The 26,077-nt window shown below is 45.0% G+C and overlaps 2 long non-coding RNA genes across 2 annotated transcripts; both read left to right on the top strand.

The window, feature by feature from the left end:
• Nucleotides 1-461: 461 nt before the first annotated feature.
• Nucleotides 462-4,653, top strand: LOC103555242 (uncharacterized). Its single transcript, XR_011523726.1, has 3 exons — nt 462-655; nt 4,118-4,266; nt 4,386-4,653. It is a non-coding gene; the product is annotated as an uncharacterized lncRNA (long non-coding RNA).
• A 16,042-nt stretch (nt 4,654-20,695) lies between these two features.
• Nucleotides 20,696-25,221, top strand: LOC103555243 (uncharacterized). Its single transcript, XR_545969.2, has 3 exons — nt 20,696-20,960; nt 23,641-23,741; nt 25,028-25,221. It is a non-coding gene; the product is annotated as an uncharacterized lncRNA (long non-coding RNA).
• Nucleotides 25,222-26,077: the final 856 nt, after the last annotated feature.

The raw sequence follows: 26,077 nt of genomic DNA, 5'->3' as shown, positions 1-26,077 counted from the left end.
CAGCAAGTGACCTGGGAGCACCCCTGCTAGTTCTCCTACCACCCCTCTCTGCCCTCAGTGCTGGAGGTGCTGGGGCCCAGAGCAGGGAGGGGAGAAGTGGAAGAGTGGACTGTGCCCTCGCCAGCCAGCACCCAGTCCCTAAATTGCAATTTCGATAAGGATGTATTCCTCATACCCACCATGTGCCTGGCCCAGAGAAGACTTTGTTACTTGTTCTGAAATATGAATGAGTGAATTAAAATACATAATAAGAGTTAGTGCCCACCCCCACCTCCTTTCTCAGTCAATCAAGGCTTTCCTGGCTTAGGAGTCTTAATTTTTGGTCAGAGGAGGATGTTCCCTTGGCTCGGAGACTTGTTTAGGTAACAACGTGGCATTTACTCAGGGTACACATGCTGTGTATCTCCAGAAACGTCAGTTTCCAGGCAGAGCTGAGGCTCCCACTGTCCCTAGTTCCTCCCACCCCTGACATTGCATTACAGCTCAGTGGACAGAAGCATATAAATTTCCACTGTTCTCAGCCCTGCTGCATTTTTACCAGAGACTTCCAACAGCAACATGAAGTTGGGAGGCCTCCTCCTCCTTGTGAGCCTCATCACCCTCAGCTTAGAGGTACAGGAGCTTCAGGCTGCACTGAGACCCTTCCAACGTTTGGGTGAGTCCAGACAAGAGGCAGCCCCCTTCTTCTTTGAATGAGGGAGCCAGAAAGTGGGATTATCAGGGAGCAGTGCGTGCAGGGGCAGAAAGAAGGGAAGGAAAGATATTCTAGCCAAGGAGCCACTGCAGGGACCCACCTTGACTGCAGAATCTCTCTTCTTCTGCCTCCGCTTTCTCCCCTCCTTTCCCTGGGTCACCCCTCCATCTGGACTCTCCACTATTCCCCTTTTGCCACCTCATCAGCCACCCTCCATCTCCCCTGTGTCTTGCTCTCCACCAGTTTGTTTGTCTCCTGAATGAAATATATTGGATCACGTAGAAAAAATATTTTCCTAATAGTGTTAAACACGAATCATCTCAATCTCTTTTTTTTCTTTTACCACCAACATTCTCAAAGGACTAAACTGAATTGTCATCCTTACTTCCCCATACTCATTCCTTATCCCCTTGAAGACTGACTATAGTCATTGCTGCCCCCTGCACTCTCCTGAAACTTCTCTCCCAGGTCTTATTGACAAATCTCTTGGCTCTCCTCAGCAGCCAAAGTCTTTACTCTCTGAGGTATCTGATATTGTTTCCAACTTCATCAATCTCCCAACATTCTTCTCTCCTGGATTCTTTTCACTGTATTTTTTTCTTCTCCCCAAAGAGTATTACATTAAACTCTTACTCCTCTCCCTTCTTTGCTCTCCTTCCCCTACATTAAACTAGTTGCCAAATTCCATCCATTCTTAGAAATTGTCTCTTGTGTGTGTTCCTTCCTCTCCACCCACATGGCCACACTGTATTTCAAGCCCAGACTTCCCCATCTTGGACAGCACAATGGCTTCCCAGATGCTCTCCCTGCCCCTCCCTTCCTTCTGAAGTTTGCCTGCTTGTTGAATCCTGGTCCATTCTCTGTTCTCCTACCAGAATAATCTTCATAAGCAAACTGCAATCATATCCCTCATTTGGCCTCCCAAATGAAATCCACACTCCCCAGGTCCTCAAGATCTGCCCACTGAAACTTTGTCTCCTGCCTACTTTTCCTGCTCAACTTTCAACTCTTCTCTAATACTCATCCAGCCTTCCATTGGTCATTCTTCCTGGATTCCCTGTATTTCAGGTTGAGAGGTGTGGAGATGAGACACCTCAGGTGCAAAATTGAAAAAAGTGTTCACTCCTAAGGTTATGCAAGCCATTTCTTAAGTTTTGTACCCTATGAGCCTCGTGCATCTCTCCCTGGTCCCACCCTGTTGCATTTTCCCCTAGGGAACTTCTGCTAGTAATTCTTTTCTGTCCTCACCACACTCTACCACCTCCCCTTGCCTTAAAAAAGTCCGTGTACTTCAAGAGTCACCTTTCTCATTAATCCAATTGAAGTGATATCTTCTCTCCTCTGAGCCCCTTTAGTCCCTCAGATGAACCTCTCTCAGGAAACTTCTCACAAACTGCTATTTCTAGTACCTTACACATAAGTCCTAGCTTCATTGTTAGATTCTAAGCTGCTCGAAGGTGATGACTCTATCTTACATCTTTGTGCTTTCTGAATAACTTTCATCTGCGCTTTAAATGTGGTGAGAAATCAATAAATATAGTGAGTACCAAACTGCTATGAGTGAGGACAAGAAGCTTTCAACCCTCCCACCATAAACTAACAACAGCTAACAGAAACATGGAGGGATCATACTGATTTTGTCCAAGGTCAGCAAGTACATTGCAGACATCCCACCAGGCCCCCTTCTTACACTCTCAGACATTGCTAATCAATCCTAGCACTCTTTCTCTTGGAGCCTGGACAAGGCTTCCCAGCCTTCTCAACACAGCATCACACAGCCATCTCTGTGAATTGGAGTTGACACTGGAGAATAAACGTCATTTCCCCTCCTGGATAAAAGGGCTCCATTTTACGTATGAGGAAACAAAGGCCCAGAGACCTCCAGGGTCAGAATCAGGTAGAGAACCTCCTGATAGTAGCTGAGTAGCCAACTGAAGCACAGCACACCTTCATCCAGAGCTCTATGTACGTTTCCCCAGAAGTCCCTGTAGGGTCTTAACCAGCTTCTTGGACCTACTTCACTGATGCTCAAAGACTAATTTTGAGGCTCTGGGAACCTGGGAAGCCTCCACTCAGGTCAGGAGTGACTCCTTGAAATTTGGAGATGTGCTCTTCATGTCAGTGTCTGCTTCACCGTATGGGACTGCGGAGGGAGCCTGGGCCTGGGAGCCAGGCAGGTTCTGCAAAACAAGACAAGCTGAGGCAGAGGGCTCTTGACATAACGATATCTCTTTAGACTGAATACTAATGCTGACAGCACTAATGCTACTAAACCAGATGGTATGAAATACCTTACTTGCACCGATCAATGTCATGATGTTACAAGTTGGTAGGAAATAGAGACTCAGAGTAAAAACAGAGGAAGAAATTCTAAAAGCAAGTACAATACAGAAATTCATCTAATATCTCTACTGGATCAGGGTATGGAACAATATTGTTGCAACTCTGCCAAAATGATGCAGAATCGATTACAATGTTTGCTTCCTCACTGCCAAATTGTGTTCTACCAAAAGCGTATCAGAGGAAAGACATAAAAACAATGATGATTGAAGGTAAATTACTGGTGAATAGGCCTGTGTTTCAGGTAACTATGCATGCCTATCAACAAGGACTCATTGTGATGCTAGGAATCGCAAATTTTTAATGGCCCATTTCTGCAACTAGTATAAAATTATATGCCATATGATAAAGCAAAGAACAGAAATAAATATAAAAAGTTACACAATGGAAAGATCAGAAAACAGACCAAATTTGTATCTTCAATTTAACCAATTATGTAACAGGCCAAATATACATTCCAAATGGTATTGACATTTATCTAAACATGAATTTAAAATATTTTCAGAATATTATCAAAATATGCGTACACATAAATGACAGATAGATAGATGATAGATAGATAGATAGATAGATAGATAGACAGATAGACTATCTCTAGAAGGAAAACCAAGAACTTATAATGGGCGTTCTCTCTGGACAGGGAACAGGGTTTGGAAGTTAAGTATGGGGAGGAAAACTACATAATTGGGGTTCTCATTCAGGCAGGGAGCAGGGGCAGGCTATGGAACTCTGTTAATTGGCACCTGAAGGCACATAGAATTGGCGGGAGGCTGCCTCTCTTTGTGATCTGGGATTTAATTATCTAGGCCCAGAAGAAATGAAAAGAAAGGAGTTAACAGCAATGTATGTGATCTCCTCTTCTCCCAGGATGCAGCCGCTGCTGGCCATCCGTACATTTTCCCGCAGACAAAACAATACATTGTGCCTTGACGATTGAGAGGGAGAAGATTGGGGGTGTCAAGAAAGGAAGAGGCTAAAGGTCCACCAGGGACCAAGGCACTTCAGCCCTCTCTCTCTCAACACCGGGTCCCACTCGCTCTACAGAGCCAGTCTGAGTTCTAAAAAGACTGATTGCTTTTTCAGTTGGATCAAGACCCAGAAGCTGTCCACAGCTGCCTGAAGGAAGTGCTGGAGTTTGTGCTGAACTGTGTAGCGGAGATGGGTCTTGTCCCAGGGGACAAAAATGCTGCAGTAATGGTTGTGGCCACTCCTGCCAAATCGCTGTTTAAAACGTGAGTATGAGATAGACAGCTGCTTACGGGAAGCATGGGTCCCTGCCAGCCTTTGCAGCACAGAAGCTTGTTGGTAGCAGGAATTTCTGGAAAGTGTCATGATTACCTTTGTGTTGTAGGAGGAAGACTTCCTTACCGTCTGGATGATCAAGGAACCTTAGCCTCCTTCAGTGACCACTCCCAAATGTCATCTTTATTCTAATACCTTGGAGGAGAGTGGGCTTTCCTACTACATTTCCTGGCTGCTCTCTATTCCTAGAACTCCAGTACCACATGATGAGGATCTAAAATAACTTGAGCATTCAGTTCTGGCAATTGTTTGAGAATCACGGGGTTACTGCTTCCAAAATTATCCTTCTTCTGAATAAAATTATTTCTGTGGCATTAGCCAACCTGAGTCATTATTTCTATGTAAGATTTCAGCTCACTTACATTAGTATCTCCACCTCCAACAAGCATTTAACCTCAGCCCATGGAACCTGAATGTTTCCATTATCCATCACCCCTCATATCCTCTCTGTTTCCCTTATCCTTACTCCCTGTACCAGATATTTATAGTGACAATAACAATGGATAACAAGCTACCCCAAAAGTCTTTGACCTAAAATAACAATCAGTCTCCCAGATCTGTGATTTGGCTAGGGGGTCAATGGATCTAGGCTGGGCTTAACTGGGCAACTCTGCTGATCTGAGCTGGACTCACTCATGCGTCTGAGGTTGGCTGATTCAACTGGGGTTGGCAGGGGTAACATGGCTCCACCCCACCCATTTCATCCTTCTCCATTCAAAGACCAGCCCAGGCACTCAATACTGCTTGGAAATCTCACCAAATCTAACATTTCCCTAAAAAATTCACTTCCTACCTTCCAAGATGATTCTTTCATTCTTCTTCTCTTTCCTCAAGTCTCCATCTCATCTGCCTCTCGCTCCAACCTCCATCATGCGGGTTGCGCTGGCTATCCCCTCACATCCTTCACTGAGAAAATAGTTGCAAGTATGAAAAAATTCCCTCCTATTCTATCCCCATCTATTTGTACCCCTTGACTCTACTTTATCCGCTGTAATAACAGAAAAAATGATCCCTCCTCCTATTTAAGTCCACCCCTCCACTTACATTTTGGATGTTTCTTATCTAATCAAAGACTTCACTTCCCTAATTAGTACCTCCAGTATCATAGATGTCTCCCTTGCTCCTGGTTCAGTCCACAATTGTTATACAACTATGCCTTGACTCCATGCTTCAATCCAGCTACCATCCACTCCACAGCTGAAATCCCAGATGCATACTTGTTTCTCCACTTCCTCACCCCTAAACCCATTCTCTCCTCAGGGAGCACGCCTCCCTCTTCCCTGTGATTGGCTCCAACTGCCACCTCCCCTCACTCCAGCACTCCAGTCAAGCTTCCTCTGGTCTACCACACACTGGAACTTGGCTAATACCACTCACATAGACTGAAACTCGCCTCATACAGGAACCTTCTGAGCAAGGCACAAGGAAGGAAACACTGGGACACCCCAACACTAATGATCTCAAGAGCTAGTAAAGTGGGTGAGGGCCCAGTTGGGTCTCTGGTCTGGAGAACAATGCCCAAGGTAATGACAACTAAATTGTGGTTCTATTCATAGTACCAGTGCTCCATAGAGGTTGTAAACAATAGCTTTTGGCTTTTGGGTGTTTAAAAGCTAACTGAGGGTAAGGAACACATCGGAAGGAGAAGGAAAATATTTATCTGATATATCACTAGGTGTTAGACACTTTCCTTGCATTATTTCCTCATGCTTACAACAGCCCAGGAGTTGAGCATTCTCAGCCTCTAATTCTTGGTGAAGAAACCTGGAGAGATTAATTGTCAAGATCACATTGCCAGCATGTAGTAGAACCCGCATTTAAATCCAGATTTTCAGGGCTCCAAAACTCGTTCTTTTTCCTATCCTATACTACCTCCGTCTCATGCTGAAATCCCAGGGCTCTCAAATATTTCTTCTCCTGTGCCAATCAAATGCACAGTGCTGTAACCCCAAAGTCCTGAGCCTCACCAGCCTGTAAAGAAGGAATAAAATTACATCTGAGTTACAGCCTGGGCTGGCATGCCTTAAATCAATAAGAATGTAGTATTCCAGGGTCCCCCAGTGGCATGGTGGTTGGGTTTGTACACTTGGCTTTGGTGTCCCAGAGTTTGTGGGTTCAGATCCCAGGTGTGGACATACACACCGCTCATCAAGCCTTGCTGTGGTGGTACCCCACATACAAAATAGAGGAAGATTGGTATGGGTGTTAGCTCAGGGCCAATCTTCCTCAACCAAAAAAGAAAAGAAAAAAATATATACTATTCTATAACAGCTGCACTACCACCATTATTCAGGAAAAATTAATACTGACTTCAAGAAATTAGAATTCCCAAAGAGTATCCACTCTCTTTAGGAATGCAGTCATGGGGAGGGGTAGGTGAATGGGAGAGAGGGATCAAACTGATTTGTCAAAAGTGATTTGACTAACTAGAGTTCACATTATATGAATTAGCTGCTACAAAAAATAAACCCCCTAAATCTCACTGGCTTAACTCAATTGAGTTTTATTCCTCCCTGGTACAAAATCCAAAATGGGTCTTCTTGAACAGCAGGCAGCTTTCCTCCAAGTGGAAATTTGGGGTTCAGCCTCCTTCTATCTTGTGGTATTCACCACCAACAACACTTGGCTTCCAGGACCATCTGCCTATGTATGTGCTTCAGCCTAGCAACAGGAAGGAGAGAATGGAGGAATGTGCAGGGGTGGGGGAGGGGAGTTAGGATCTTCGCCCCAGAAATGGTACACAGCGCTTCTGCTCACATTCCATTGCCTAGAACTCAGTCTCACAGCCATAGGTACCTGCAAGGAAAGCTGGGACCTGTAATCTGCTGTGCTCTCAGGAAGAAGAAACGAGTTTGGTCAGTCAGTCTGCCGCTCATATAGAGGCTGGCCTTCCCGATTGTGGCCAAGGTTGAACAGACCTGTCCTTATTGACCAACATTCCACAGAGTCACCCTTTGTAAAATGAATGTTCTTCCAAACAGCTTTGCAAAAGAAACAACAAAACTTGTAATTAAAAGGTGAATCAACATTTCTGAGACCATAATAAGGGAAGGCTTAGGGATTCTGCACAAGGCAGAAGGAGGAAAAATGTTATGATACTCAGGTATGGGGTTTTCCCCGCATCAGAATATGGCTGGACACTTATTTACCCAAAGGAATCTCTCTTTGTTTGCATTTCAGATAGTGTGACCGAAAGAGGAATTCTAGAAAGTTCTGCGGAGATTGGGGGGAGAAAAAGAGAGGATACTAGTACCTGTTCCTAGACAGGCCTGAATCCTGTAATATTAACGTTTGGATCTGAAATCTTGTGAATGAGAGTGTGGAAGGGAAGGGCATAAACTGTCACGCGGAGGAGAGAGCATGGATTCGGAGTCAGGAAGACTTGGGTAATGAAGAAGCTGTGTAACCCAGGGAGTTACTGTCTCCTCCGGTGTGAAGTGGAGATGACCCCTGAGAGGACTTTATCTTTAAAAAGGGTGGAGATAATATATTTATATAATTAAATATATTATTTAAAACTATATATGTAAAAGATTTGTGTATCTGTATGTTGTAAAATCTGGCACACAGAAGTGCTCAATAAATACCAGGCCCCCGTCTCCTCACCCCCTTTGCACCTGTCATTCACAGTGGCCTCCAGTCTTCAGTTCAGAGACTTATTTGAAACTACATCATTACTCAATGGTAAACACAGGCCCATGTCATCCAGAAAGGTCAGCTGCCTGTCAGGGTTTAAGCTGCCAAATCCCCGTGTCTTGACCCAGGTTCCACATGCTGCCCAGCTCAGTGGGAGGAAGATAGAATCGCAGCCCATCTCTTTCATCTGTGTTGTCACCAATGGAGACTCCACTCAGCAACGTGTCATGGGGGCTTCCTCCTCCTTGCAGCCCTTCCCACTCAGCAGAGCTCAGGGGCTGCCCTCAAAACTGGCAAAGTGATTGGCGAGTCCAGCCAGCAAAAGTGGGTTAACATCAGAAGGAAAAGCCAGATAGAAGGAAGTGAGGGCCAGTGTGTACACAGATGGGAAGAAGGGGAAGGGAGTGGGGAGGGCAGGGGGCAAAAACATTCCACTTGAAGAAGGGCAGGGGGACGTCTCCAGTGCCACCTCTGCATCTGCTCCCAGGCTCTCCTCTTCTTTTCCAAAGCTCGCCCCTTAGCTGCACTCCCCACCCTGCCCTGGGCTTCCTCTGCTCCTGCACTCGCTGTATTCACCATGATGCCTTCTGCACATGTAAGAAGAGCTCAATAATACCGAGTTCATTTCCTTTCAAGGAGAAGAATCCTCTCTCATGTCCATGTGAAGGGAAAGCTCTCACATCAGTGCAGTTTTAATCTAACAACTCTTCTTAGACATGAGGAAGCTTGAGTCCTATTCGTAGAGAGGACTTGACTTATCCAAGGTCACACAGCAGTGACTTTGAGGCTGAAATCTGGTGCATTTAGTTATAAGTAAGATTTTCTTTTTAAAAAATACTATCATTAATCCTGAAAACAGTAATATTTATTGGGTGCTTGCTCCCTTCCAGGCATTGTGCTGAGTTCTGAATATAATTATCTCATTGAATTCTCACCCCAACACTGGGGGGCAGGTACTATTCTTATCTTTATCTTACAGGGGAGGACACAGAGCCTCACAAGGTTCAGTGACTTGTCCAGGGTCCCACAGCTACTATCTTGGAGTCGGGATCTGACCCAGGGGTCGGGCTCCTGAGCTCAGACTCTTCCTGCTACATCTCTAGGTCTGGTTCAGCACAGAGAGGTCTAGGTGGGAGGACACACGCTTAACATGTTCCTGGTGTCCAGATCTTACCCTGCGGTCCCTACCAGTCACCTCAACCTTGGACTCACGCTCTAGACTCAGAGCACAGGGAGCTGCAGAGCTGGTATTTGGAGCAGCTGATTATTCACTCGTCATTGCTGAGAACGAGCCCCTCACCTTGCAAAGGCTCTCAGTGGGAGCAGGAATGTTATAAACCAATGTGACCTCAATAAAGAAATAAATAAATAAAAGAATTAATTACAATATATTGTGTTCAGTGCTATGACAAGAACAAAACACAGTTAAAGCTCCCAGGGATAGGGGTTGAGGAAAGTTTCAGAGGTGACATTGGCGCTGAGCCTTGTTACATAGGGCAGAGAAAGAAAGGGAAAAGGGATTCCAAGTTTAAGCAACAGCCTGAACTGCAGCTGAGAAGCATGAAGTCCTTGACGAGGGGCAGCAATAGAGCAGCCTGGAGTGCCTGGGTGGTTGGGGACCCGAGGTGAGGAGCAAGGGAGGAGCTGGAAGCGGCTGGGCCCCATTGCCAGGGCTCTGAAGGCCCCACTCAGCCCTGAGTAACCCAAAGGACAAACTAAGCACGTGCTGAGGGCTCCAGCAGAACAGGGACCCAAAATAAGATGAGAAAAGAGGACATCGACAAAGAATGAACTGAATTTCAACATGCTGTGAGTTTGTGCAATTTCAAAAAATATTTAGCTTTTTTCTTTTCTTGTCTTTTCTTTTTTGCTTAGGAAGATTCAGCCTGAGCTGATATCTGTTGCCAAACTTCCTCTTTTTGTCTGTGAGCTGCCACCACAGCATGGCAACTGACGAGTGGTGTAGGTCTGAGCCTGGTAACCAAATCCAGGCCACTGAAGCAGAGTACACCAGACTTAACCACCAGGCCACAGGGGCGGGCCCTAGCAGATTTAAAACTTATGAAAGTTTGGAATTACACATGGAGAATATCACAATAATCTTTTTAGTGTTTAGGACCTCTAAAAGTTTCTCTCTGTCTCTGACCCCTGTTACAGAAATTAGATACCAACCACTCTCAGCTTTGATATAAGCAGGATTGAGTTAACACAGTTTGCAAAACTGCTTTGTAAATAACCTACAACAGTACCCCTTAACACACCTAGGGGTGTTAGTATTGTATGAGGTCAGTTGTTTGCCCAAAGGACCTCCAAATGGTGGCATTTCAGGGATTGTGACAAATTAAGTATAACTGGAGAGTCTCTTTCTGTAACCCCAGAATTAGGAACCAGGGTCCCTGCTCAAACTTCAAGTCCCCCACTTTCTAAAGAGAAGTCAACCATCTCCCCAGGGCCTGATTAAGAGGTGGCTAACTGGTCTTGCCATTACCAACCAGCCTAGTCATCCTTACCACACATGAAGGAAGACATCAAATGTGCCGCAGTGTACATGGCCAAAAGTTATACATGCCACCCCCATCTCCGCTGTCATTGGGGAGGGAAGAAGGCGTATTCCTCCAAAAAAACAAAGGAAGTGTGTGATTCAGAAAAGCACTCATCTACATGAGAAATGCCTACAAGAAAGGGGAAATAAAATCTTACTCCCCAGCTGGTTGGTTACTGCAGCCCCGCCCCACTCCCACCCCAGTGCTGCAAGAAGACAGACATCCTGGAAGAGCTTAATGTGTTTATCAGGAGCTTGGGTTCTCAGAAATGAACATGGACAAGACAAAATGCCACACTATCCCCAGAAACCTACATGTGTCCTGTAGGCAAAGACCACGGCACCTGCTAGGTGCCCAGCAGTAGAGATAATCAGACCAGCCAGAAGGAGACCAAGGTCACCTCCTCACCACCAGCAGGTGACTTCGGAACACCCCTGCTGGCTCTCCTCCTGCCTCTCCCTGCCCCCAGTACCAGAGGTGCTGGGGCCCAGAGCAGGGAGGGGAGAAATGAAAGAGCCGAATGTTCCCTCGCCAGCCAGCACCTAGTCCCTAAATTGTAATTTCTGTAAGGATATATTTCTCATGCCTAGCTCATGCCAGAAAAGACATTTGTCACTTACTTTGAAAAATGAGTGAATGAATGAAATTACAGAATAAGAGTTAGTGCCTATCCCTACCTCCTTTCTCAGTCAATCAAGGTTTTCCTAGTTTAAGAATCTAATTTATTGGTCAGGTGTTCTCTTGGCTTGGAGACTTGTTTAGGTAACAATGTGATTACCCAGTGTACACATGGTGTGCCGTGTGCATTGTCCTGAAATATCAGTTTCAGGGCAGGGCTGAGGCTCCCACAGTCCACAGTCCCTCCCACCCTGGCCTTGCATTGCAGCTCCGTGAGTGGAAGCACATAAATTTCCTCTCTTCTCAGCCCTGCTGCTTTTATACCAAAGACTTCCAACAGCAACATGAAGTTGGGAGGCCTCCTCCTCCTTGTGACCCTCATCACCCTCAGCTTAGAGGTACAGGAGCTTCAGGCTGCAGTGAGACCCTTCCAACGTTTGGGTGAGTTGAGTCCAGCAGAAGGCAGCCCCATCTTCTTATATGAGGAAGCCAGAAAGTAGGATTATCAGGGAACAGTGTGTGCAGGGGCAGGAGGGAAAGCAAGAAGAAAAGATATTCTAGTCAAGGAGCCATTGCAAGAAACCACCTTGACTGCATAATCTCTCTTCTTCTGTCTCCACTTTCTCCGCTCCTTTCCCTGGGTCACTCCTCCTTCTGAACTCTCCACCCTTCCCCCTTTGCCCCTTCTTCAGCCACCCTCCCTCACCCCTGCATCTACCTCTCCACCAGCTTGTTTGTCTCTTGCTACAAATACGTTGGACTGCTTAGAGATATCTTCTTAATCATGTGAAATACAAATCACCTCTATCTCTTTTTTTTTTTTTTTTTTTACCACCAACGTTCTTAACGGACTAAACTGAATTCTCTGCCTTTACTTCCCCATGACTCATTCCTGAACCGCCTGAAGACTAACTTTGGTCATTCCTGCCCCCAGCCCTCTCCTGAAACTTCTCTTCCGGGTCCTGTTGACAAATCTCTTGACTCTCCTCAGGAGCCAAAGTCTTTATCTTCTGCAGCATCCTCCATTGTTTCCCACTTCATCAATCCTCAAACTTTCTTCTCTCCTGGATTCCTCTCCCTTAAGACTATTGCATTCAATCTTTACTTCTCTCCCTTCTTTGCTCTCCTTCCCCTACATTAAACTGGTTGCCCAATTCCATCTATTCTTTGTAATTGTCTCTTGCATGTGTTCCTTCCTCTCCACCCCCACAGCCACAGTCTATTTCTGGCCCTGATTACCTTGCTTGGACCCACAAAATCACTCTCCAGCAGCTCTCCCTGCCCCTTTCTTCCTTCTGAACTTTGCTTGCTTGTTGGAACCTGGTCTATTCTCTGCTCTCCTATCAGAATAATTTTCACAAGTAAACTGCAACCATATCCTTCTCGTGGCCTCCCAAATGAAATCCACACTCCTCAGGTCCTCAAGATCCACCTGCTGTAACTTTACATCCTGCTGACATTTCCAGCTCAACTTCCGACTCTTCCCTAGTATTTATCCAGCCTTCCGTTGGCCATTCCTCGTGGATTCCTTTATTTCAGGGTGTGGAGTGACGAGATGAGGTGACTAGGGTGCAAAATGGAGGGTGTTCACTCTCAGGATTGTGCACTCAGCTCTTTAAATTTGGTACCCTACATGCCCCATTCACTTCTCCCTATTCCTGCTCTGTTGCATTTTCGCCTTGTAACTTTTGCTAGTAATTCTTGTATCTTCTCACAACACTCTACTACCCTCCTCAATTCTGCCTTAAAAAAAACTCCCTGTACCTCAAGACTCATCTTTTCTAATTAATCCCATTAGAGGAAATGTCTTCTCTCCTCTGAGTCCCTTTAGTCCTTTGGATGTACTTCTTTTGGGACACTTCTCACAAATGGCTTTGTTTCTAGTACTTTAAACGTAAGTCTTATCTTCATTGTTAGACTCTAAGCTTCTTGAAGGTAATGACCCTCTCTTACGTCTTTGTATTTTCTGAATAACTTTCCTCTGTGCTTTAAATGTAGTAAGAAATCAACAGATATGATGAGTGACCAAACTGCTGTGAGTGGGGACAAGAAGTCTTCAACCACCTCACCATAAACTAACAACAGCTAACAGACATGAGGGATCATACTGATTTTGTCCAGGGTCTGCGAGTATATCGCAGACATCCCACCAGCCCCTCTTCTTACACTCTCAGACATTGCTAATCAATCCTAGCACTCTTTCCCTGGGAGCCTGGACAAGGCTTCCCAGCCTTCTCAACACAGCATCAGACAGCCATCTCTATGGTTGGAGTTGACACTGGAAAATAAACGTCATTTCCCCTCCTGGATCCAAGGGCTCCATTTTACATATGAGGAAACAAAGGCCCAGAGAGGTCCAGGGTCAGAATCAGGTAGAGAACCTCCTGATAACAGCTAAGTAGCCAACCAAGCACAGCACACATTCATCCAGAGCTCTGCATACATTTTGCCAGAAGTCCCTGTGGGGCCTAACCAGCTTCTTGGACCTTCTTCATTGGTCCTCAAAGACTAACTCTGAGGTTCTGGGAACCTGAGGCACGTCCACTCAGGTCAGGAGTGACTCCTTGAAATTTGGAGATGTGCTCTTCATGGCAGGGTCTGTTTCACCATCTGAGACTGCAGAGGGAGCTTGGGCCTAGGGGCCAGGCAGATTCCTCAAAACAAGACAAGCTGATGTGGAGAGCTCTTGACATAATGGTATCTCTTTAGAATGAATACTAATGTTGACAGCACTTATGGAATTAAACTAGATGGCGTGAATAATACATTACTTGCACCAATCAATGTTATGATGTTACAACTGGTAGAAAATAAGCATTCAGAGTAAAAGCAGAGGAAGAAATTTCAAATGCAAGTACAATACAGCAATCGATCTTATATCTCTACTGGATCAGAGTATGGGACAATATTGTTGCAACTCTGCCAAAATGATGTGGAATCGATTACAACCTTTGCTGCCTCACTACCTGATTGTGTTCTACCAATGGTGTATCAGAGCAAGGACATTACAGAGATGAGGGTGATTGAAGGTAAATTACTGATGAATAGACCAGTGTTTCATGTAATTACGTGTGCTTATCAACAAGGACTCACTGTGATGCTAAGAAGTGCAAATTTTTATTTGCCTGTCTCTGCAATTAGCATAAAATTATATGCCATATGTTAAAATAAAGAACAGAAATAAAACAGATATAAAAGAATTATACAAAGAGAAGATCAGTAAACAGCCCAAATATGTATCATAAATTTTGGCAAATATGTATCAGGCCAAATATACATTCCAAATGGTCTTGACATTTATCTAAACATTAAGTAAAAATACTTTCAGAATACTATCTAAATACATACACACACAAATAAGGAGATGATAGATAGATAGATATAGAGACTATCTCTAGAATAAAACCCAAGAAATTATAATAGGTGTTACCTCTGGTGAGGGAACAGAGTAGGAGGGATTGGAAGTCAGGAATGGGGACAAAAATTACAGGATTGGGTTCTCTTTCAGGCTGGGAGCAAGGCTAGGCTATGGGATTCAGTGTTAATTAGCACCTGAAGGCACATAGAATTGATGGGAGGCTGGCTCTCTTTGTGTTCTGGGATTTAATTACCTAATTCAGTAAAAAACAAAAAGAAGGAGGTTAGCAGCAAAGGTCTCTCCTCTCCTCCCAGAGTGCTTCAGCTGCTGGCCATCAGTATGTTTTCCAGCAGACAAAACACTACTGTGTGCCTTCAAGGTTGGGAGAGGAGAAGATTTGGGGTGTCAAGGAGGGAAGAGGCTAAAGGTCCACCAGGGACCAAGGCACTTCAGCCCTCTCTCTCTCAACACCGGGTCCCACTCCCTCTATAGAACCGGTCTGGGTTCTAGAAAGACTGTTTTGTTTTTCAGAGAAATCAAAACCTGGAACTTGTCCAGGACTGCCTCCAGAAACTATTGGACCTTGTGTTGAATTGTGTAGTGGAGACGAATCTTGACCTGGGAAACAAAAATGCTGCAGCCACGGTTGTGGCCACTCCTGCCAAACTGCTGTAAAAGACATGAGTATAAGACAGAGAGTTGCTTATGGGAAGCATGGGTCCCTGCTGTAGCACAGTCAGGATCCCATCCGCCCCTCTGCTCACTGAAGTCTGGATGACACATAGAGAAAGCTGGTTGGTAGCAAAGAGCAGGAATTTCTGGAAAGTGTCATAATTACCATTGTGTTTTAGGAGGAAGCCTTCATTATCCATTTGGATGATCAATGAATCTTCAATTCATTCAGTGACCTTTCCCAAAAGTCATCTTTATTCTAATACCTTGGAGGAGAAAGGGCTTTCCTACTATCTTTTCCTGGCTGCTCTCTATTCCTGGAACCCCAGTATCACAGGATGAGGACCTAAAATAACTTTGGCTTCAGTGTTCAGTCTGGCAATTGTTTGAGGAATCATGGGGTAACTGTTTCCAAGATTACCCTTCTTCTACATAAAATTATTTCTGTGGCATTAGCCAACCTGAGTTGCTATTTCTGTGTAAGATTCTAGCTCACTTACATTAGTACCTCCATCTCCAACAAGTATTTAACCCCAACCCATGGAATCTGTCTCTTTTCCATTATCCATCACCCCTCAAATCCTCTCTGTCCCCTATATCTTTAGCCCTTATATCAGATATTTATAGTCACAACAACAATGTATAACAAACTATACCAAAACTCATTGGTCTAAAATAACAATCATTCTCCCAGATCTGTGAATCAGCCAGGGGTCAACGATTCTAGGCTGGGCTCAACTGGGAAACTCTGCTGATCTGGGCTGGACTCATGAATCTAAGTTTGGCTGATTCAGGTGGGGTTGGCTGGGGGGACTTGGCTCCACCCTACCTATTTCATCCATCTCCTAATTCAAGGACCAGTCCAGGCACTCAATACTTCCTGGAAATCTCACCACATTTCCCTAGAAAATTCATTTCCTACCTTCAGAGACTACTTCATACTTCTTCTCTTTCCTCAAATCTCCAGCTCACTCTAAACTCTGCCATGCAGGTCTCAGTGGCTATCTTATCACATCCTTCATTGAGAAAATAGTTGCAAGTCTGCAAAAATTCCCTATTTGTACCCATTGACTCTGCTTTATCCTCTGTAATAAAGGAAAAAATGATCACTCCTCCTATTTAAGTCAAACCCCTCCATTTACATTTTGGATAATACCCCTTCTTATCTAATCAAGTATTTCACTTCCATAATTATTACCTCCAATATCATAGATGTCTCCCTTGCTCCTGGATCAGTCCACAACTGCCATACAACTATGCCTTGACTCCATTCTTCAATCCAGCTTCCATCCACTCCACAGCTGAAATCCCAGCCACCCTGTGTGTCGGGACTTGCTTCTCTGCCTCCTCACCCCTGCCCATCCCCATTCATTCCTCCAGGAGCACATCTCCCACTTCCCTGTGATTGGCTTCAACTTCCACCTCCCCTTAACTCCAGCCAAGCCTCCTCTGGTCTACCACACACTGGAACTTAGCTAATGCCACTTACGTAGCCTGAACGTCACCTCATACTGGAACCCTCTGAGCAGGGGACAAGGGACGGAATGTTAGCACACCCCAACATGAATGATCTCAGCAGCTAGTACAATTGCTGGGGGCTCTGTTTGGCCTCTGGTCTAAAGGATGATGCCCAAGGTAATGACAACTAAATTGTAGTCCTTCTATTCATAGTACCAGTAGTCTCTAATTCTTGATGAAGAAACCTAGAGAGATTAATTGTCAAGATCACATTGCCAATGTAGTAGTAGAACCTGCATTTAAATCCAGATATTCACGGCTACTAAACTCTTTTTCCTTATACTATATTACCTCCAACAATGAAAATGCAGGACATAGGTTTATCTGGGAATTTAATTCCAGTCAACCACTCTGCAAGTGTTGTACTCACCACTCTCCCGCAATGACAAGCACATGTAGTGTTGGGGCCTTAGGAATCGAAACTAAAGGGTTTCCTAACACTTGGTTAGTGACTTGTTCCAGGATCTCAGTTAACATTTGGGAGACCATGAATTCAAAAGACTTGATTCAATTATACAGACTCTGGGCCAAGCTGATTGAACAGTCCCTAAAATCAAGCCTATGGGTCTTGGCTCCTCCTGTAACTTTGAGAGGTAAAGAGGGGACTGCTAAGGGAAGGTTATGAGAATAGCACTATATCCCCTGACAGTGGCTTGCAATGCCTCTGGAGTCTAAAGGCTACGTGATGCTACCTGGGCAGGCAGCTGCGTTGCGTAAAATCTGTGTGTTGTAAAATCTGGCACACAAAGTGTCCAACAAATACCAGGTCCCTGTCTCCTCACCCCATTTCCCCTGTCATTCAAAGTGCCCTCCAGTCTTCAATAGTCTTGATTATTAGGCAGAAGAAGCTATTTTTCTTGACTCAGAGACTTGTTTGAAAATACATTATTACTCAATGGTAAACACAGGCCTAGGTCATCCAGAAAGGTCAGCTGCCTGTCAGGGCTTAAGCTTCCAAATCCCCGTGTCTTGACCCAGGTTCCACATGCTGCTCAGCTCAGCAGGAGGAAGACAGAATAGCAGCCCATCTCTTGCATCTGTGTTGTCACCAATGGAGACTCCACTCAGCAACATGACATGAGGGGCTTCCTCCTCCTTGCAGCCCTCCCCACTCAGCACAGAGCTCAGGGCCTGCCCTCAAAACTCACAAGGTGATTGGCAAGTCCAGGCAGCAAAGGTGTGTTAGTATCAGGAAGAGGAACTAGATGGAAGGATGTCAGGGGCCCAGTGTGTACAAAGATGGGAAGAAGGGGAAGGGAGTAGGGAGGGCAGGGGATACAAGACATTCCACATGAAGAAGTGCAGGGGGACATCTCCAGTGCCACCTCTGCATCTGTTCCCAGGCTCTCCTCTTCTTTTCCGAAGCATCCCCCTCCAGCTGCACTTCACACTCTGCCCTGGGCCTCCTCTGCTCCTGCACTTGCTGTATTCACCATGATGCCTTCTAGATGCATAGAAATGCTCAATAATACCCAGAACACAGGTTCATTTCCTTTAAAGAAGAAGTATCCTCTCTTGTGTCCATGTGAAGGGAAAGCTGTCACATCAGTGCAGGTTTAAACTAACAGCTCTTCTTACAATTGAGAAAACTTGAGTCTCACGCAGAGAGAGGGCATGACTTACCCAAGGCCACACAGTGGTGACTCTCAGTTTTAGACCTGGTGCATTTAGTTGTAAGTAAGATTTCCTTTTTTAAATAATACTATCATCAATTCTGAAAACAGCAATGTTTATTGGGTGCTTGCTCTCTCCCAGGCATTGTGTTGAGTTCTGAATATAATTATCTCATTGAATTCTCACCCCAGCACTGAGGAGCAGGTACTATTTTTATCTTTATCTTACAGGGGAGGACACAGAGCCTCACAAGGTTCAGTGACTTGTCCAGAGTCCCACAGCTACCATCTTGGAGTCGGGATCTGACCCAGGGGTCGGGCTCCTGAGCTCAGACTCTTCCTGCTACATCTCTAGGTCTGGTTCAGCACAGAGATGTCTAGGTGGGAGGACACACGCTTAACATGTTCCTGGTGCCAGATCTTACCCTGCGGTCCCTGCCAGTCACCTCAACCTCAGATTCACGCTCTAGACTCAGAGCACAGGGAAGAGCAGAGCTGGTGTTTGTGGCAGGTGAATATTCACTAGTCATTGCTGAGAATGAGCCCCCCACCTTGCAAAGGCTCTCAGTGGGTGTGGGACTGTTATAAACCGAAGTGACCTCAATAAATTAATAAATAAAATTAATTACAACATAGTGTGCTAAGTGGTATGACCAGACAAGTACAAAAAAAAGTTAACTCTCCCAGGGATGAGTGTTGAGGAAGAACAGAGGGTGACATTGGTGCCTTGTTACATAGGGTAGAGAAAGAAAGGGAAAAGAATTCCAAGTTCAAGGAGCAGCCTGAACTGCAGCTGAGAAGCATGAAGTCCTTGACGAGGGGCAGCAATAGAGCAGCCCGGAGTGCCTGGGTGGTTGGGGACCCGGACTGAGGAGCAAGGGAGGAGCTGGGAGTGCCTGGGGCCCATTGCCAGGGCTCTGAAGGCCCCGCTCAGGCCTGAGTAACCCAAAGGACCAACGAAGCACGTGCTGAGGGCTCCAGCAGAACAGGGACCCAAAATAAGATGTGAAAAGAGGACATTGACAAAGAACAAACTGAATTTCAACATGCCTATCAGTTTGTGCAATTTCAAAAAATACGTAGCTTTTTTGAACATTTGGAATTACATATGAAGAATATCACTACAGTACACTTTTCAGTGTTTAGGATCTCAAAAATTTCTTCCTGGCTCTGACCAGAAAGATTTCTGCAATCTGACCAGATTATAGAAATCAGACACCAACCCCAAGGTCAGCTTTGAGATAGGCAGGATTGAGTTAAGGCAGTTTGCAAAATTCCTTTGGAAATAACCTATAACTGTACCCCTTATCCCACCTGGGGGTATTAGCAGTTAGTGAGGTCAGTTGTTTGCCCAAAGGACCTCCAAATGGTGGCATTTCAGGGACTGTAACAAATTAAGTATAACTGGAGAGTCTCTTCCAGTAGCACCAGAATTAGGAACCAGGCCACTGATGAAACATCAAGCCCCCTCACTTTCTAAAGAGAAGTCAACCATCTCCCCAAAGCCATATTAGGAGGCTGCAAACTGGTCTTGCCGTTCCCACCCAATCCAGTCATCCTTATTTCACATGAAGTAAGACATCTTATGGGACACATGTACATGGCCAAATTTTATACATGCCTCCTCCTAGCCCCGCTGTCATTGGGGAGGGAAATGGGCATATTCCTCCAAAGAACTGAGGGGAGTGTGTGATTCAGAAAAGCACTCATCTACATGAGAAATGCCTACAAGAAAGGGGAAATAAAATATTACTCCCCAGCTGGTTGGTTACTGCAGCACCGCCCCACTCCCACCCCAGTACTGCGTGAAGACAGACATCCTGGAAGCACTTAATGTGTATATCAGGAGCTTGGGTTCTCAGAAATGAAGGTGGACAAGACAAAATGCCACACTATCCCGAGAAACTTACATGTATCCTATAGGCAAAGACCACCGCACCTGCCTAGGTGCCCAGCAGTAAAGAGAATCAGCCAAGCCAGAAGTAGACCAAGGTCACTTCCTCATCACCAGCATGACCTGGGTGGATCCCTGCTAGCTCTCCTCCTGCCTCTCCCTGCCCCCAGTACCAGAGGTGCTGAGGCCCAGAGCAGGGAGGGGGGAGGTGAAAGCGTGGACTTCTCCCTCGTCAGCCAGCACCCAGTTCCTAGATTGTAATGTCTATAAGGACATATTCCTCATGCCTACCACATGACCAGCCCAGAGAATACATTTGTTACTTGTGTTGAAAAACGAATGAGTGAATGAAAGTACAGAATAAAAGTTAGTGCCCACCCCCACATCCTTTCTCAGTGATTCAAGGTTTTCCTAGTTTAGCAGTTTTATTCATCTGTCAGAGGAGGATGTTCCCTTGGCTCAGAGTCTTGCTTAGGTAACAACGTGGCATTACCCCACGTAGACACCGTGTGGGGTGTGCCTTCTCCAGAAATGTCAGTTTCTGGGCAGGGCTTAGGCTCCTAGAGTCCCTAGTCCCTCCCACCCCTGGCCTTGCATTGCAGCTCACTGGGTGGAAGGGCATAAATTCCTGTTCTCAGTCCTGCTGCACCTTTACCAAAGACTTCCAACAGCAACATGAAGTTGGGAGGCCTCCTCCTCCTTGTGACCCTCATCACCCTCAGCTTGGAGGTACAGGAGCTTCAGGCTGCAGTGAGACCCTTTCATATTTTGGGTAAGTCCAGGGATAAGGCAACCCCTTCTTCTTTGAATGAAGGAGCCAGACAGTTGGACATCAGGGACCAGTGCGTGCAGAGGCGGGAGGGGAAGAAAAGAGAGAAGGGAAGATATTCTAGTCAAGGAGCCACCGCAGGGACCCAACTTGACTGTAGAATCTCTCTTCTTCTGCCTCCACTGTGTCCCCTCCTTTCCCTGGGTCATCCTTCCATCTGGAGTCTCCACTACTCACTTTGCTCCCTCATCAGCCAGGCTCCATCTCTTCTGTGTCTCCCTCTCCACCAGTTTCTTTGTCTCTTGCTACAAACAGAATGGAGGGCTTAAAGAAAATATTTTATTAATCATGCTGGCCATGAATCATCTCAATCTCTTCTTTTCCTTTTACCACCAACATTCTCAAAGAACTAAACTTAATTCTCTGCCCATACTTCTCCATGACTCATTCCTGAAACCCTTGAAGACTGATTATAGTCATTCCTGCCCCCACCATTCTCCTAAAACTTCTCTCACAGGTCCTGTTGACAAATCTCTTGAGTCTCCTCAGGAGCCAAAGTCTTTATCCTTTATAGCATCCGACATTGTTTCCCACTTCATCAATTCTCAAACTTTCTTCTCTTCTGGATTCTCCTCACTAGATCTTTTTCTTCTCCCTAAAGATTACTGCATTCAACTCTTACTTCTCTCCTTCTTTGGTCTCCTTCCCCTACCTTAAACTGATTACCAAATCCATCCACTCTTTGAAATCATCTCTTGCAGGTGTTCCTTCCTCTCTTACTCCATAGCCACATTGTATTTCCAGCCCTGATTACACCATGCTTGGGCCAGCACAATCTCTTCCCAGCAGCTCTCCCTGCCCTCTCTTCCTTCTGATTTGACTTGCTCGTTGAATCCTAATCCATTCTCTGCCCTCCTTCCAGAATGATCTTCATAAGTAAACTGCAACCATATCCCTCTCTTGGCCTCCCAAATGAAATCCACACTCCTCAGGTCCTCAAGATCTGCCTAATGTAACTTTACCTCCTGCCTACTTTTCCTGCTCAACTTCCAACTCTTCCCTAGTATTTATCAGCCTTCCATTTGCCATTTCCCCTGGATTCCTTGTATTTCAGGGTGTGGAGTGACGAGATGAAGTGCCTCAGGTGCAAAATTGAAGCAGATGTTCATTCTCAGGGTTGTGCAAGCGCCTCGTTAAATTTATTGCCCTACATGACTCATGTGCCTCTCCCTGGTCTCAACCTGTTGCATTTTCCCCTTGTGAACTTTAGCTAGTAATTCTTTTCTCTCTTCACAACATTCTACTACCCTCCTCATTTCTGCCTTAAAAAAAAATCCCTGTACTTCAAGACTCACCTTTTCTAATTAATCCCATTGGAAGAAATGCCTTCTCTCCTCTGAGTCCCTTTAGTCCTTTGGATGTACCTCTCTTGGGACACTTCTCACAGTCTTATTTCTAGTACTTTAAACGTAAGTCTTATCTCTATTGTTACTCCCTAAGCTTCTTGAAGGTAATGACCCTCTCTTATATCTTTGTATTTCCTGAATAACTCTCCTCTGTGCTTTACACAGAGTAAGAAATCAACGGATAAAATGAGTGACCAAAATGCTGTGAGTGGGGACACGAAGTCTTCAACCCTCTCACCATAAACTAACAACAGCTAATAGAAATATGGGGAATCGTGCTGATCTGCTCTGAGGTCTGCAAGTCCATGTGGACATCCCACCTTTCCCCCTCCTTACCTTACATTGCTAATCAATCCTAGCACTCATTCTCTTGGAGCCTGGACAAGGCCTCCCAGCCTTCTCAACACAGCATCTGACAGCCATCTCTATGGATTGGAGTTGACACTGGAGAATGAACTTCCTTTCCCCTGCTGGATCCAAGGGCTCCATTTCACATGTGAGGAAACAGAGACCCAGAGAGGTCCAGAGACAGAATCACCTAGTAACCTCCTGATAACAACTGAGTAGCCAACCAAGCACAGCACACATTAGTCCAGAGCTCTGCATACATTTTCCCAGAAGATCCTGTAGGGTCCTAACCAGCTTCTTGGACTTACTTCATTGATCCTCAAAGACTTCCTTAGAGGCTCTAGGAAAATGGGGAGCCTGCACTCAGGTCAGGAGTGACTCCTTGTTATTAGGAGATGTGCTCTCCATGTCAGGGTCAGTTTCAGCATGTGGGACTGCACAGGGAGCTGGGACTAGGGGCCAGCTTGGTCTGGGTTGAATCCCGCTTCTGTACTTACTAGTGGGCGAGTCACCTCTGTGAGCCCCAGCCGCCACACCTGTAAAATGGGGCTATCGAGACTCACTGCGCAGGGTGACTGCCAGGCACCCTCGACGGTATTTGGTAAATGTGAGTCTCCCTTCCCCACTCCTTTCCCTGCAGAGGGGGAAGTGAGGACATTTAAGGGGGTTTCTTTCCACTTCCCCTCCACAACCACAATCACCCTCATCGTTAAAGTAGGCCTTGCTTTATTGGGATTGTATGACTGCGCTGTTTTTAACTGAAATATATAAGATGTTAATGAGTATTATTCTGTGAGTTATCATTTATAAACTACATTATGTATTCAACCAAAAGAAAAAACGTGGGACTGGCTCCTTACTCAAAGGCTGTCCTCTCCAGCACCTGTGCCGAAAGCTTGGCGGTTTTCAGCTGGTCTGTTCTAACGCAGGCGCCTGTGTTGAGCTCTGCAGCGGTGACTGGGACTGTGGCCCAGAGGAGCGCTGTGTCAGCAACGGCTGTGGCCACATCTGTGCTTCAGTCTAAGGACAGGTAAAAACATCAGGCCCTTCCCTGCTTCCTCAAACATTGTCCAAGCCAGGCAGGCTGTACACCGGCCTGGACGGGACTTTCCAGAAATGGGTGGGACAGAAGCCTGTTTCTCTGTGGCCTTTCCCTCTTCACACACCCTTCCTAAGAAAAAGAAGCATCTGTCACAGGATGGTGGTTTCCAAACCTTTAAAGTAATTTCCTTACCCAGTATATCCTGGAGAGAAGTCAGACTATTTATATGAGCAAAAGAAGGAGAAAAATCACCCATAATCCCCTACTCCAAAATGATGTCTGCTTGACACTGGTGCATATTTTAAAAATACATGCTACCTTATATTAACATACAATATTTACATAAAAGTGAGATCATCTTGTAGCTCTCTTGATTTCTTGATTAGTTCACTTAGAAATCTAGTGAAATTTTTTTCTTTTTAGATTTTTAATTTTTATTCCTTTTTCTCCAAAAGCCCCCCCAGTACATAGTTGTGTGTTTTTCAGTTGTGGGTCCTCCCAGTTATGGCATGTGGGATGCCACCTCAGCATTGCCTGATGAGTGGTGCCATGTCCGTGCCCAGGATTCGAACCGGTGAAACCCTGGGCTGCGGAAGTAGAGTGCTCGAACCCAACCACTCTGCCACAGGGCTGGCCCAATGAACAACTTTTAATATCAGTTCAGATGCTTCTATGCCATCATCTTTAATAACCTCATAGAAGTCCATCATGTATGCTCATATACTTAACATCCATTAATACACATTCAATATATTTATTATTCTTTATATCATCAATACGGCTGTAATAATTACTAAATTGTTGTACATGCCCTTATGAATTTCCTTGGGATAAATTCTAAGAAGTATAAGTGATGACCAAAGAGTATGCTCATTTTAAGCCTTTGATGCACGTCACCATATTGACCTATGAGAACCCCGTTCCTGTAAAAATATTTCAGGGTCCTCACATAGTGGTTTCTTTATTTCTAGTAGCCAATAAATGGAAGGGAAAAAAAGGATAATTGAAAGCTACCATGATTAAGTTTTGATTATAAATCAAGTTGTATTAAACACAATGGAATCAACATATACTTTAAAAAAAAACCATTTGTGTTCAGGACATATTATTTCTCCAATCCACCCATGATCCTTGGGACACCTTTGGCTTTGCTGGCTTTTTGCAGGTCCTTATTGATTCCCAGAACTGGGAACCATTACCTCTCAATTGTATTCTGTGGATCCAGGTCCCCAAAACAGCAAGTCTCACACATGACTTTCTTGTCCATTTCTCAGATGAAGACTTATCTTAAGGGTCATCCCTTTCTATTGCTCATCCCTTCCTGGAGTTTCTATCTTCAAAGATGTGATTGTTTGGAGCTCCTGCTCAGGAAGACAGATGAAAATGGAAGCTTATGAATGGAGATTACAAGGGATGTGGGAGTGAAGGAAAAAGAATTGCTTCTTTTAATAAATCATCATCAAAAGTATCCATACTACTTGAGTTATTTGGTTAGGGGTGATGAGGGGCAGGAGGAGGAGAAGAAGGGGGGCAACATATGGCATTTGTTGAGTACTTGCTATGCAACAATATAATATAAAACTGCATTAGAGTCTCCACAGATATCATCTAGGTTCTCCTTATGACAACCTAGTGACTACGCTTATTATCACTACACTTCTACATGGACACTGAGGTCTGGAGAGATGGAGTAATTTGCTCAGTGTCACATAGCAGATAAGTGTCAGGGCCTTAACTATAATTTCATGTCAACCTCTAAGGCCTATGCATGATAGCGTAGTGGTTGGGAGCTCCAACTCTGAATTGCAAACCCAGGCCCACCACACAACTGTGTGATCTTCAGTAAGCGTCCTAATCTTTGTGCACTTCAGTTTCCTCATCTGTATAATGGTACATACTGCACAGAGCTGCAAGCATAAAAGAGGTTAGTTCATGTAAAGTGCTTGGCATGGTGCTTGACATACAGAAAACATTCAATAATTGCTAACAGCAATGATTATTATTATTACCAAATAGATGGACTAATGGCCCTTAGTTCTAATTTTCTAAGACTCTAGAACAGAACCCAAGGCCAATCCTCCTTCCTAGCCTCTCCTAGTTCATCTGGATAGTGCAAGCCAGCCCCGCTCTTCTGGCTTTCCTCATTACAAAATGTGGGAGGTAAAAATAGATTTACAATTTCTTGCCTATACTCTTCACAATTGCAGAACTAAGATTCAACTGGCCTGGGTTGTAGTCTAATTTTGACAATTTACTGCCTGTGTGCCCCTTGACAAATCATTTAAACTCTTTAAACTTTCTCTCTTTAAACCACTTAAACTTTT

The sequence above is a fragment of the Equus przewalskii genome, chromosome 10 (assembly GCF_037783145.1).
Source record: "Equus przewalskii isolate Varuska chromosome 10, EquPr2, whole genome shotgun sequence".
NCBI classification, from domain to species: Eukaryota; Metazoa; Chordata; class Mammalia; order Perissodactyla; family Equidae; genus Equus; species Equus przewalskii.
This window is presented reverse-complemented; position numbering and strand designations above follow the sequence as displayed.